General features: G+C 38.8%; 1 protein-coding gene across 1 annotated transcript in view; it reads right to left on the bottom strand.

Annotated features, from left to right (window-relative positions):
- Positions 1–232: 232 nt before the first annotated feature.
- The window catches only part of mfsd8l1 (major facilitator superfamily domain containing 8-like 1), a 68,786-nt gene continuing 55,310 nt past the window's right edge, over positions 233–13,708 (bottom strand). Inside the window, exon 14 of the transcript XR_013301355.1 lies at positions 233–346. The gene's annotated coding sequence lies outside the window, so the exon portion shown is untranslated. The remainder of the gene's footprint in view (positions 347–13,708) is intronic.

Below are 13,708 nucleotides of genomic sequence, written 5' to 3'. Positions count from 1 at the left end.
ACTTCCTGTAAAATGTATGAAAATCAGTTTGACCATTTAGAGTTAACTGAGTCGAATATTCAAAGAATATTTTCAAACGGCATTTTTTATTTTGCATACTACCGAGGGCAAAACAATGACCCTCATCCACTTCCAATCCATACGATTGTTTTCAACCACATCTGACATGAGTACCAAGAAAAGATAAAAACTATCTGCTACAAAATGTGTTTCTGAGGGAGGATTACCTTTATTGGCAATCCGGATCATACGGGTCAGGATGCAGGAAATCTTCTGTATCTGTATGGGAGGGTATTTATCTGGTTAGCAGCAGGCTCTGCCTTCAATATCACACAAGGTGGATGATCTAGGGAGGAAAGAAGGTCACAGGTTGGAAGAATAGAAGGCTGCTTCCCCAAGGCTATGCTATTGCAGAATGTACTTCTTAACAGAGCAAAGAAAATTTTTATTTTAAGGAACTAAAATAGTTCAGAAAAATAGATTTACAGATTTTTTAAGGGGGATGGGTGCTCGCTATGAGTATGTAAGAAAGGTTCAATCCAAATATTCTGCAAATGTGGCTATACAAATTAAAACTTTACAACTATGAATTGCAGTTCATTCCCCATAAAATAATGATAATGTGAAAAAATAATGAATAATGTATTTTTAAATGTACATTCTAAATACAAGAAATAGGAATATTAAGAAGTGTGATAGCAGATATATTCTATAGCATTGTGCCACCACCACCATTGCAATAACAAAACACATATCTGAGTGTGACAATAGTGCCAATATACGTTACCGTAGTTTTAATTCTTAATATATTATCCAAATCACCAAGATTGTAATGGACTGATGTTCCCTTCTTGTAGTTAAAACGTGACTATAACACTCTCCAGATGTATGACTGTAAATAATAGATAGTTACACAGGGTGAGGAAATCTGAACAAGAAGAAACAAAGTGCTGGAAGATGATATCACTTTTGAATTTGTTGGCTATAAATAAAGAACACGTGCACTCATGCAGGGGCTCTAAGATTCTCTTTCTACATTGTCGCCATAAATCAGCAACGTCAAGGATAGACTCATAGATGTATTTCCTAAGCAGCGAGGGCAGAGGGACACTGGAACTTGAGAAGAGAAAACCCAAGCCAGAATTTTCTACTGGATAAGATTCGGCAACATCACCAACACACACACATTCACACACAATCTCCCACTAAACCCAGAGAGGACCTGGCAGGCATCTGTTGACTCCATATACAGTATCTTCTCAAATATCTTAGTCTCGACCGCTGGTGTTTCCTGGACAGCACATGAAGAGCAGCTGGACTTTAGCTTGGTTGAAAAGTTTTGAGAGTTATTTAATCAGTGAGATAAATGAGAGTGCTATTCATAAAAAAGTACAGAATTTCTCACAAATTGTGACTTCTTCAAGACCCCTACCGCACCCTTATTATATGCAGACATCCATCGGTATGAGAGTAATCTTAGTTTCAATTCTCAGATGTCTGGGCCATCTGTTAGAAAAAGAAGCAATTGTGTCAGAAGGAAGTATGACAAAGTCCAAAAATTACTGAGCGTGAGGAGAATAACACCCGCGTCTTTCAGAATTTGTTAGAGATCTGTAGACAAATCTGCACATGTGCAGTCTGGACTTTACAGGCTACCTATAATATGTGGCCCGATAAAGTAACTGTACAAACAATGTCACTTTTTCCTTGCTGTTACATCATCTAGTCTGCATGTCATAATATTCCTATCTTCAAAGGAATATGGTGGAGACCATTTGTCAACTAAGACACTACGCATTTTAACTGGCAAGACATAAAAGAAAAGAATACACGACATTTCAAGGAACAATAAACAGAAGAGCAGTAGATGTTAAATATTATGACTTACGGCTTTTGGGGATGTGTGCCTTGTCACTTGGCATCCCATATTACCCTTTACTGGACCTGTTATTTAGGCACACCACATTGCATAGTGCATATCCTGTCTTACTTTTTCTAAAAGAGAGGAAAACTGTTTTGTCTGGTTTAGCTAAAATATGTTTTCCTCTTTCTCTACAGAAAGGAAAATCACAACAAAACAATGCATTTAACACGAGGGCAGTTGGGACAAAAAAGTATATTAAACACCATTGTAAGGGGGAAACTCAAAATTTACCAATATGCCAAATTTATTGGTCAAAAGTCATGTTTTTGCGGGAGCAGCATATGTGGTAAGAGATAAAATCCTGAACAAAGGGGTGGTAAACCACAATAATTCAGAATTTGTCAATGTTCATTCATGTTCATTGACTATTCTTACAAGATGACAGAATTTGGGGCGATGAAGAAACCCAGAAACTGGAGGTCAAGGGGAGGTGAAGGTCAGATCAAAAGGTGACGGGGTAAAGTGCATAAGCAATGTTAGTAGTGTGCAATCAGTGGACTAGTATCATGACAAGTCCCTAGTGAGAATAAATCGACATTCTACTTTTCAGCTATATGATGCCTGTTTCTGCCACCAACAATTTGTATTCGTTGAGTGTGTCTGGTTGCATTAAGTCATGATTGTCACAAATGTACAATCCCTAGCCCCTAATACCACCACTATGCAGGAATCAATCCCAGGCTAGCCTGCACCAAAATCAGGCGAGCAAACCACTACACCATCAGTTTCTGTCAACATAGCAGTCCAAATTTGTTGACATATTCAAACTATAGGCGTTTGGAGTAAAACTAATGTATGACAGCCTTACTCTTATAAATCACTCACACTGCATATACATTATCTTGTTAGACATACACTAAATTTATCAGAACGAAAAACAAAGCAATACCCCGTCTTACTGAATCAATAGTCTGGGACGCTTATTACCTGCTTTATATCTTTTTGCTAGCTCATCCCTTCTGGATGAAAATCGGATCGGATCAGATTCCTTAATGCTATCCATTTTATCAGAAGTTTCATTCCATCAAGTGTTGTGCAATTCTTAACAAGTCAACTCGCTAATGTTCTTGCTTTTTGTGGTGCAATCTGTTTGTGATTGTTTATTGGGTTTTATGTTACTGTGGAATATAATATGTTGACATGAAAGACATTATATATATATATATATATATATATATATATATATATATCATTTTGAAAAGGACAATGATGACATATCTATCTAGCTATATTACTTTTTCTTGTGTCAACAATGAAGGTATGTATGTGACTCTATAGAGCAGAATTACAAGTCAGTCCAAAATAGCCAGATGGCTCCTTGGCTACATACTCACTCTTTCACTTTCAGCACCTGATGTTTGCAGTCTCAGCTCTCCTTCACATGTGACTTTTTTGATACACAGGGGTGAGGCCCACAGCATACAGAGATTTGGCTCTGTGAAATGTTTGCTTTATCGTCTATTTCTTTCATATAAAACCCTAGCTATGGATAAAAGCTTGCCAGACTCCCCCAGTTCAGTACTTGCCAATAAGTAGTTAATCAGGGTCTGCATTCAGAAACATTTTCTTGGCCTACCTTTATGTAAGCTCAACAATAGTAGGAGCTCTATAGTACGTATTTTTTAAGGAAGAAATCAATTTTTTTTGCTCGATCAAGGCTATCTTTGGAAATTATTTTTATTATATCTGCACTTTTATAATGAAACAAGAGAAGCAGGCATTTGGAAAAAATATATATATTAATAACTTTATTCACACAGCAAAATATAGACATCAGGTTTTTAAGCGAGGTTCCAACGTGGGCATAATTTTCTCGGACATAGAAATTGGGTTAGGACACAAAGCCTTTATTGTTCACCAGGCCCCCGCAGCCCTTGGATGGATAAGCGGATAAAATGAATAAATGAATGTTCACCAGGCAGTGCTCGGTACATAGGTTGGCAGTCAGGAATTCAGGCAGACATGAGGCATAAAGGCAAACTCAGGAAAAACTTTGATCACCCACGGGAGTAAGCAAGGCTATGTTTATGACCACTGGAACGAGGACTGTGAAGTGCAATGAACTGTCAACGTGCCTGAAAAACATATGAGGTTAAGAAGAGTGAGAAAGGGATGATGACACACACTTGGGGAAGCATTAAAAAAGAAAGACAGTCAAACTGGAAAACAAGACAAAGATCAGTCATACAAAATAAAAAAGGAAGGTAAAGACCATTTGAAATGTGCAACAATGCTCCAGACCTAAACAAGTTTTGCAACTGCTCCCTCACAAAATATTGCAGGCATTGGAATAGCCTTATAATTAACACCCTAGTGGAATTTCGCCAATAATTTTGGCAATTTTGCACATATCTGTAACAGTGCTACCATATTTACTGTTGTAGCTTCACACTGCATTTTTCCATGACTGCTGTTAAGCAACACATGATACACAGTACTGGGAGATAAAGGACAAAAAGTGGCTTCAGCAGAAAATAATGACTGCTGAGAGAACCATTGGAGCCAACCTGCCCACTCAACGACTTGCAAACTGAAAGAAGACTACAGCCGGCAGAGTTCTCTTAGATAACACACACACACACACACACACACACACACACACACACATATACACTGTTGTTTTGGAATAGGAGACACATACACACCATATTGATATTGAGGAGGAATTTGAGTGTCTCCACTACCAACATGAAATAAGGAGAGCTGTTTCTGAGGTGATGTAGGGGTGCAACTTAAAAATGAGAAGTGCTTTATTAGAAAGACCCAAATTGATTTCCTGTCAGGAGGCAACCATGCTGATTAGATCGATGCAGACTTGGTGGGAGGTTGAAATGGAGAAAGCTGAAGAACGGAGTGAACACTCTTTCCTCCCTTTGAGTTGTTTCTCATTGCCTCTGGGTACAGACAGCGAACTGACTAGCTGTCCCCTTAAGTAATTGCCAGTAGGCTTCTATCCATATTTGATGAAGACCCATTATACAATAAGACACCACTTCTATACATGCATACAGTAATTGATAGCTGATGCATCCTGGGTCAGTGATTTGACAGCTTCTTTTGCCATATATCTTTTAGACCCTCGCCACCTCTTTACTAGCAAGATATGGAGGGGCTAGAACTGCTTGTTAATGAGTGAAAAGACAATTTAGGTCTCTTTGGCTCCCCACGGAGTTGATTTTATCTCTTTAATTGCAGGCCTTGTGAACCTAGCCATGAGTTGTCGTATTTTATCATATGTTACTCCATCAGGGAATCTTATTAACGCTGGCATCAACGTAAGACTTAGCAGGTGCACATATGGGAAAGAAAAAATTTGAATTAATCTGTTCGTTTTAATCCACTTGTGATGACTGTGAAAGGTGTCAATCACTGACACATAAGCTGTTCATTGCATCTTCTCAATGCAATTCAAACAGTTACATATGCCTCCAAACTGTTATTGAAACCTTTCCCTCTGGATAAAAATCCTGTTCAAACTGACTGAGATTTACAGGAGGAAGCCCTCTCCATAAAAGACCAACGCAAGATGGGAAGATTTGTCACCTCAAATAATAAGTAAAATCTCTAGCAAAGAAAGCTATATCACTATCACTTTTAGATGTCTGTCAAAACCAAAACCACAACAAGAAATATTTATGACAGCAGCATGATCAGTGGCTTGTGAGACAACAAGTACCAGACAGCAAGGATCAGTTGTACACAGGGCGTGAATATTTGAGCTGCAGAGTTGACATTTCGAAGGAGCGAGGTTAGGGTTACCAACCATCACTTAAACAAACGGAATCATGTCATATTCAGAAACAAAAACACCCATCCCATATTGATCTTACAAGGGATGGGCTTTGGCCCGTATTATGATGAAACTCAAGAATAGCATCCAAAAGAAATAAAGAAAAAGAAAAAAGGAACTAAAGGGAGATGGCTTTCAGGCCAGCTGGCTCGAGCAATGAGGTTTCCTTTTTTTCCAGGGAGTTCACAACCCTAACTGAAGTAGAAATAATAATGTGCAAACTAGATGGACAGTACCTTGTCTGTGGTGTGATCATCTTGAAACTGCATGGAAAAATAATAACTTCTTCAAAAGAGGATAGTCTGCTTTCCTTCAGAAAGGCATCAAACCAACATCCTTTCTGGAGAGTTGCTTTACAGTTTTCACACCCCTTTATTCTAACTTCATGCACCTTTCCCTGATGTCTACCTCTATTGCCAACTGATGAATCTGGTAAAATCAACAGTGAAAGAACTTTCATTTAGATAATTTTATCTGTCTGCCTTAAGATCACGACAATCATACAGTCGGTTCTTTGCATTAGCCTGCTAATAAAAATCAACAGCAAAAAAAATCCCTTCACCATGTTTTTGGTGAAAGAAAACATTAAATTACATTTTGGATGATTGTTTGATTCATTTTGTCAGTTTTTAGTTTGTTAACGTATTCAAGTGTCTCTTTTACTTTGGTATAAGAAAGCATGAGGAAAATTAAGTTCCAATGACATTGCAAGAACATCAAAATTCCCCTATAATAGAGATGAAAATACAAAGCTTTAGAGCGGGTAATTGGATAAAACTTTGCAGCACGTGGAGCTTCTTGAGCTTTACTTCATTTCATGATAATGATAATTGAAAGATGGGGGAGGAAAAACTACATTATAAAACGGGATTAGCAAAATGCCAGTGCTGAGTTCTACATTCACTCTCGTTGCACTTATTGGAGCAGCAACAGGCCTCTGGTTACGGCACACTAACTCGCATGCCCCCACTTAATCAACTTCTTCCTTCTCAATTGCATTTGTAGTGGTTTGAAACGAATGTGCTTTGCTCTTCAGACTATTAACGGTTCATCCATTAGGCCATGGTAAAATTTAGTTCTATGACAGTGTGTGTAGTCTAAGGCAGTGGTCCCCAACTACCGGTTCGCGAGTTACCAAGTGCCGGTCCATCAGAGTAAAAATTAATAACGTTTTCAATCTCACCCTCCTACTTGAAATGAGAAAAGTTGTTATAATAAAAATAATAAATAATTGTTTTTTTTGCCGTTGTGGGTGTCATTCGTGCACCGATCCCACCTCCACACAATTTTGTCTTAAGTTGTCGCCCTCTCGATTAGCCGGTTCGCAAGAAAATAGAAATAGCTTTACCGGTCTGCGGTGAGAAAAAGGTTGGGGACCGCGGATTGATGCAACCAATTCATCCCAAAAAGCACTAAATGTTTTTATCCTACTTTTGTGCGATAAGAACTGTTGTGTTGTTTATTTAAAAGGGTCAGGAAAATATCTGCTTTTATCCTAAATGAACCACTAATAAGTGTGCAAGTAAACCAATACTAGCCAATGTTAAAGCAGAGAGGTGTAAAGACCGTCATAAGACATAAGAGATTGCTCCTGAGCGCTGGCATGAATGTTTCCTGAGAACACAAAAGTGTTTAGTGTAGCAATTTCATGCTACACTGAAAACCCTACCACTACCTGGGTTTCAGGTGTAACTTGGTATCCTAACAAGCTATGAACAGCTGCCTCTCTAATCCAACTAATTAGCCTGGAAACTGGCAAATGGCTAGAGTTACATTAAACACAGCATGTCTATTCTTTATCTTGGCACGTCAGTCTGTGCAATCTTCCAAATCAGAGTAACTCAATCCATGACTTCCACTGCCTTTGAATAAAAAAAAACTAACTGCCACGCAAAGGGACGGTGATCTTGCCTGATTTATTTCACTATTGGTGTTGTACTCTTCATGCATAAGGTTAATCCAATCACGAGTGTCAACAACAATTTTCCCCTACATCTTTGACATGTTGTATATCATGTGCTTTACCATTAACTGAAGTCAATATTCCAGTCACAAATAGAAGAAAGAATTATATGAGACAGGTATTGTGTTGTGATTTATATTATTTGAGATTGAAACCAGACCAGTGCCTGGAGCCAGATCATGAGACTGCTCATAGTTCAAACCATAGTCAAACAGGACATCAAATAGGGTCATGTCCCCAACGAGAAAAGTAATTCATATTGATCTCAAGAATATAATCTTTAAAAGGCACCTTATGAAACATGAAAAAACTCTTTATGGTCAACAGCAGAAGCATAGGGGACCAATGTAAGTACACACAAGTCCAGTAGCCCACTATACCTGAAAATTTGTGGGGTTTATTAGATAGCACCCATTTGCCATAAAATCCCACTCATTGCTTCAGTTCTGTAGATGCTAGGGTAGCACAAATGATAACGAAGAAATGGAAGCTGTAGAAGGGTGCAATGAAAATATTTTGGATAATAGATATGACAAATTTGCACAGAGCAGTTTTGGGGCAGACTAGACAAGAAATAAAGGACAACTAAACCATATTCATGAAATCCAGAGATTTAAAAAATATCCTAGGTGGCATTCTTTCTTCACTGGTTCACACCCCTGAACTGCATTGCACAAATCGCAACTGAATTACACTTGCAATACACATAATACAAAAAAACTGAATTAGAAACAGCTGAGTGGAAAAAGCCCAGTTGCTCACTATCTTGCTAGAAAGGACAAATTATCTTTAATGTGGTTTTATAAAACCTTTAGTGAGATTAATATAATTATTGCTTATGCCACTAGTTACTTAAGATTTAACCAGGAGGCAAATTTTTGTAGTGATGGAGTTGCGAAAAAAAATCAGTATATCTCTGAGGGTTCATGGCAAAGAAATTTGTCCAGTGCTAGTCAACTGTTAAAGAGAAGAAAAAAATGATTCTTTGCAATACAGCTACACAAAAATGGTGATTCTGTTTTGGCCATTCAACTGAAGGCTGTGATGATGATTCTGAGTGGGTGTGTTTGGGTTAACCTCATGGTCTCAAACTGGCTCGTGTGGAACTTAGACAAAGGGAGATGAAAAGTAGTTACGCGCTCCAAGTGCACTAACCGCACACTAGATTTTGATGAGTCTCTGAACATTCATCCATCTTATTCATTGATCTCTGTGATAATCTAACAAATAGAAGAGCATGTCACTGGATAGTCTTTTGAAATCCCTTAATTTGCATCATTCCTTTCCCCTCCCATGTTACTTGATAAAAGACGCATCCTCCTGATCCACAAGCCTTTGTCTGACAAAAATTCCCAGTGACCCTCCATCCTTTATTTTTTGCACAAACACATGCTTCTTCTATCCTCTTGCTCCTTGTACTGACCATGGAGGGATTAAATGATAAGTCGTCCTTTATTCTCTTTTGGAACAGTTAAGGGCTGATTCCAGTCTTGCATGTCTGATCCTCTTATATCAAAGCATTCACTGAGGTGATTTCAAAATTCCTTCTTCCCTCCCAATACTTCTTAAGGTCACGTAGGTTTTGGTGTGCCAACAAGTACTCAAGAGATGGAGTAAAACAAGATTCTAGTGGTTTTGTGAGGAAGTTCGATTTGCTTATGGATCTGTTGCGTATGAAACGTGTATTGAGTTTCTTCTCTCTTATTTTTACTCTAAAATAAATAGTTTTGTACATTAATTGTAACCATACACGTTTGGTTTCCAATGTGAGGGAAATTATATCTTTGTTTTCTCTCTCTCCTTTTCACACACATACGTAGACAGACAAATTGTATTATTATCGAGCTTTGGGACAAAGCAAAATGGCTGTGGTTTGGGCCAATGCCAGTTGTGTGGGGTAGATGATAACTGGCTGTTTATGTGTAATCTGAGGATAATTAAGCAGGCACTTAGAAGGCACGCATTAGGTTGTATTTAAACTGACTCTTTGCCTGCAGGTTTTTAATTAAACGTGCCTCTCAATTCTTCCAAAGTACTTGTAATGTCTCTTGTTGTCTATTAAAAAAAAAGCGCGTCAGCCTCAAACTTCTGTGTGGAGTTTGCATGTTGTGTAGGTTTACTCCGGGTACTCCAGCATGCATGCTATCTTTTTTGAGCACTCTAATTTAGACCCTCGGTATGGGTGTGTGCATGAATGGTTGTCCGTTTCCTTTGCCCTGCGATTGGCTGACCACCGGTTCAGAGTGTCCCCCGCGGTACACGGTCGATTGGTCGCCGGTCTTTTGGTCGCCGATCTTTTGGTAAGTGGTAAGTGATAATTACCATTTAAATCGTTGCTCAAATTCCCTAAATACAAACTGCGAATTACTATTTAGTCATACTTAATGCCCTAGTAATTATTAGGCTAAAGAAAAGCTCCAAATTTCCCGGACTTTTATTGTTTTTTGTTGGAGAACTTGTTAAGACCCTGACTGATGTAGCTTCTTAAAGGGACAACACATGTACATACAAACTCTTATACACTCACATGTCGGCTCAGTGAAACTGCTCATGGCCATTGTTGGCTTTTATTGATGCGTAGACCATGTTGTTTTACCTTGTTTTGTCGCCGGTCTTTTGGTCGTCGGTCTTTTGGTCGCCAGTCTTTTGGTCGCCCGTTGTCGCGGTCGGGGCGACCAAAAGACCACGACCAAAAGACCACGACCAAAAGACCGGCGACCAAAAGACCGGCAACCAATCGACCGCACACGGACCCCCGCCCTGTGCTGATAGTTAGCTGGGATAGGCTCCAGCACCCACACGACCCTTGTGAGGATAAGCGGTTCAGAAAATGAATGAAAGATTTTTGTGGCAAAAATGAATGAGTATCTGTACTAGAGAGAGTGCCACAATTACCCGAGCAGTGGGTAAAGACTAGGAAAGGAGGTGGAGGACGCAGTTGCCATGGAGATAATGGTAATCCTGGACATGCTCCGATGGTATTTTGCTCATTCTGATTCACAGGCAGCCCAGATTTACACATACCGCAAACAGAAAAATTTGTAGTTAATCTTTGTATGCCTCACTGACTTCAGACAAGTGTGTAGTAAAGTATCCTACATATAAACTGAAGAAGGGTATCTTGAAAATTGCTACAAGATCAGGACAACTCTTCAACCACTTTCAATAATACTCTAGTAAGCAGAATGTCATTTGATGATCAGTGAAAACGGAAAATGGGATTTTCAGATTTGAATGGTGATTGCCTTTTGATAATATAATTTCCTATATATTACAAAGAAGCTTGGCCATGGAATTTACTATTCTAGTATTTATTACAATACATACTGAAAGAGACTCACTATGGTTTCTACAAGGAATTTTTCTTTGTCATCTTTTGCAATGCAATCCTGGAATTTTGGTTCACACAAAAAACATTTTTTGTACATTCTGGGAGATGTACTTAATTTAATGTAATATTGTCTCTGTAAAAAACAACAACTATGAAAGGTAAAATATATGTGTGTCCCTATTTTTGCCCTATCTCAGGCCCCAAGCTCTTGTCTTTTCATCACAATGTCTTTCAGGCCAGACAGAATGAGGCACACAAGGAGAAACCAAGAAGGGGAGAAATGGAGAAACCCCACTGCATCCCAATCAGCCCAGCTCACTGAGGCAGAACGCTGGCTAAAGTACTGGAACTGAAATGGCCTCAGCTTTGCAGCCATTTCCAATTCACAGGCACCGCAGTCCAATGCAATTCAAATACTAATAATAACAAACGAGGGAAAACTGAATGGATGGTGAAACATGCTGAGCTTTTTGAATGCTCTGTGTAATTGTTGCACACTGAGAGTATAATATCAGCTATTCTAAAAGGTGTTGTGTTCTGATTAAGGACAAAGTAAAATTCTGACATATTCCCACAAATTTTGTGAATTTAAAAAGAGGGTAAAGAGGAAAGCACTTCATAGTACTGTTCAAGAATGCAATGTCTCGCTTGAATAGAATGGTATAGTACAGCACATGGCAATTCCCATAATTGTACATTCACCTCCATGAATTTAAACTTGGACCCACTTAAAATTCCATTGTCATTTGAAAGTTATTCCCATTGAGTTATAATTTAGACACACCAAAACAATCCAACTCTCACTTTTATTGACTATAAAATCATAACACCCCCCCCCCCCCCCACACACACACACACACGTACACAATTTTTGTTTTTCCACATTTAGTCCCTGTTGTAGAACAGCAGGCCGTTGAAGTAGAATCCCAAGACAGACTCAGAAGCAGGCAATAAAGTGTACAGTAGATATTTATTGAACAAAGTGAGCAAGGCAAAAAAAAAACACTAGTACCAAACAAAAAACAAAAAGAAACAGAAGGACAGAGTCGGCAAGTAAACTAAGGACACAAAATGCAAAAGGATAAAAATAAGGAACAAAGCGTGAGAACTTCAAGAAAAGTGGGACACACCCAACGGTAAGCAAGGCAATAGTCTGACATTAGCTAATGGTGACAAGTATCCTTAAAAACTGTCATCCTAATTCATCACAAGTCCCATGGCCCTGAGAGAAAGAACAACTGAACACACTGACAGACATGACAATCCCAATGACTAAGGCCCAACAAAATAAACAGGATGTGATGAGGATTTACCCCAAAATGTTGTCATCTATGAGTGTGAGCGTTACCCATTGTTCGTCTACTTGTGCCCTGTAATTGATTGCCTGGCAACCTGCCTCCTTGATTGGATAAGATATAGCATAGAACAATGATGGTCACCATGCTGTTTCAAGTGACCCACACTGAAGGAGCACGAGAGAGATCATGCAGTTGGAGTGAGTGACCACAGATTTTCCAAGTATAGCGTTCGATCTCAGAAAAGTCATGAATACAATTTCTCAACTTTTTATTAAATTGAACACTCACACCCACACGACCTAAAACACACGCAATGTATTTTTCATTGTGCTCATGTGTCCCTTTAACTCTCATTAATGCTTAAAAGAAGGTGCTGCATCTGTCTGGCAGGGGCAAGGCCATGTCTGGCACTGTCAATTGTGTCAGTTATAGTGCTCCATCAATGTGTTGGTCCTGATAATGCTTTAGCAGGCAGGGTTAAGCTGTGCTCGGTGAGGCTGCCAAGGCCCTAACCATATGGCTCTTTGCCTTGTTGTGGCGTGTTGTCAAGATGTCGTCGAGCTTAGGGAAATCAGTGATTTTGATTTTAAATCACTTTTTTGACCACACAAGTTCCTATACTTGTAGTGAAGATTGCAGTATTTATACAGATTTGACATTTTGTAAATAAACGGTCTCAAATGGAATCTCAGTAATTAGAAGTCATTAGAAGTCAAGGTTTAATCAATTTGGATTTGTTACAGAAAATCTTGCCCAAAAGAACACAAAAAGAAGAAGATACTCAGCCCCGTTGCTCATATATTCTAAAGTGTACTTTCTTTTTCCATAAATCCCTCTGTATCCAAGCAGGTAATCCATGTGTTTGTGTACATATTAATTTGTGCGTGTCTACTACACAGTACTGACTCACACCAATAAGCCAAAGCCAGGAAAAAAACAAGTGGTTGTGCCAAAATAGATTAGGATAACTAAACCTTTTTACCTCGATTAATTCAACCAATTTAATTATTTTCCATGAGAAAACGAATACGAAAACTGATCAACTTGACCTGCCATTGATCAACTTCAACTAGGATACCCTCCCTCTTCAGTTCTCACCTTTGGTCAATTGAAGAGGCTCTGAGCATAGAGAGATCCTCACTAAACAAGTGATAACTCTTTAAAATGTTCTCAACAAGATATTTGGTGTATTGTACAGTTATGATTGACCTAAATAAAAAGCAGGCAGCTCATTTTCAATGACTTCAATGAGCTTCAGGGCTTTTAAGATGGTGTCCCAGATTAGAGGCATCCTCTGTCAGCAGCTCAAGACTGATCATGTCAAAATAAGATGATGTCACAATAAGCTTAAACGCCCTGATCTGTTTCTACTCCAAATGAAGCCTTTTTTTCCCATCCAGTA

Source organism: Stigmatopora argus, chromosome 8 (genome assembly GCF_051989625.1).
Source record: "Stigmatopora argus isolate UIUO_Sarg chromosome 8, RoL_Sarg_1.0, whole genome shotgun sequence".
In the NCBI taxonomy this organism is placed as follows: domain Eukaryota; kingdom Metazoa; phylum Chordata; class Actinopteri; order Syngnathiformes; family Syngnathidae; genus Stigmatopora; species Stigmatopora argus.
The sequence above is the reverse complement of the archived record's forward strand: the minus strand, read 5'-3'. Positions and strand labels throughout refer to the sequence as shown.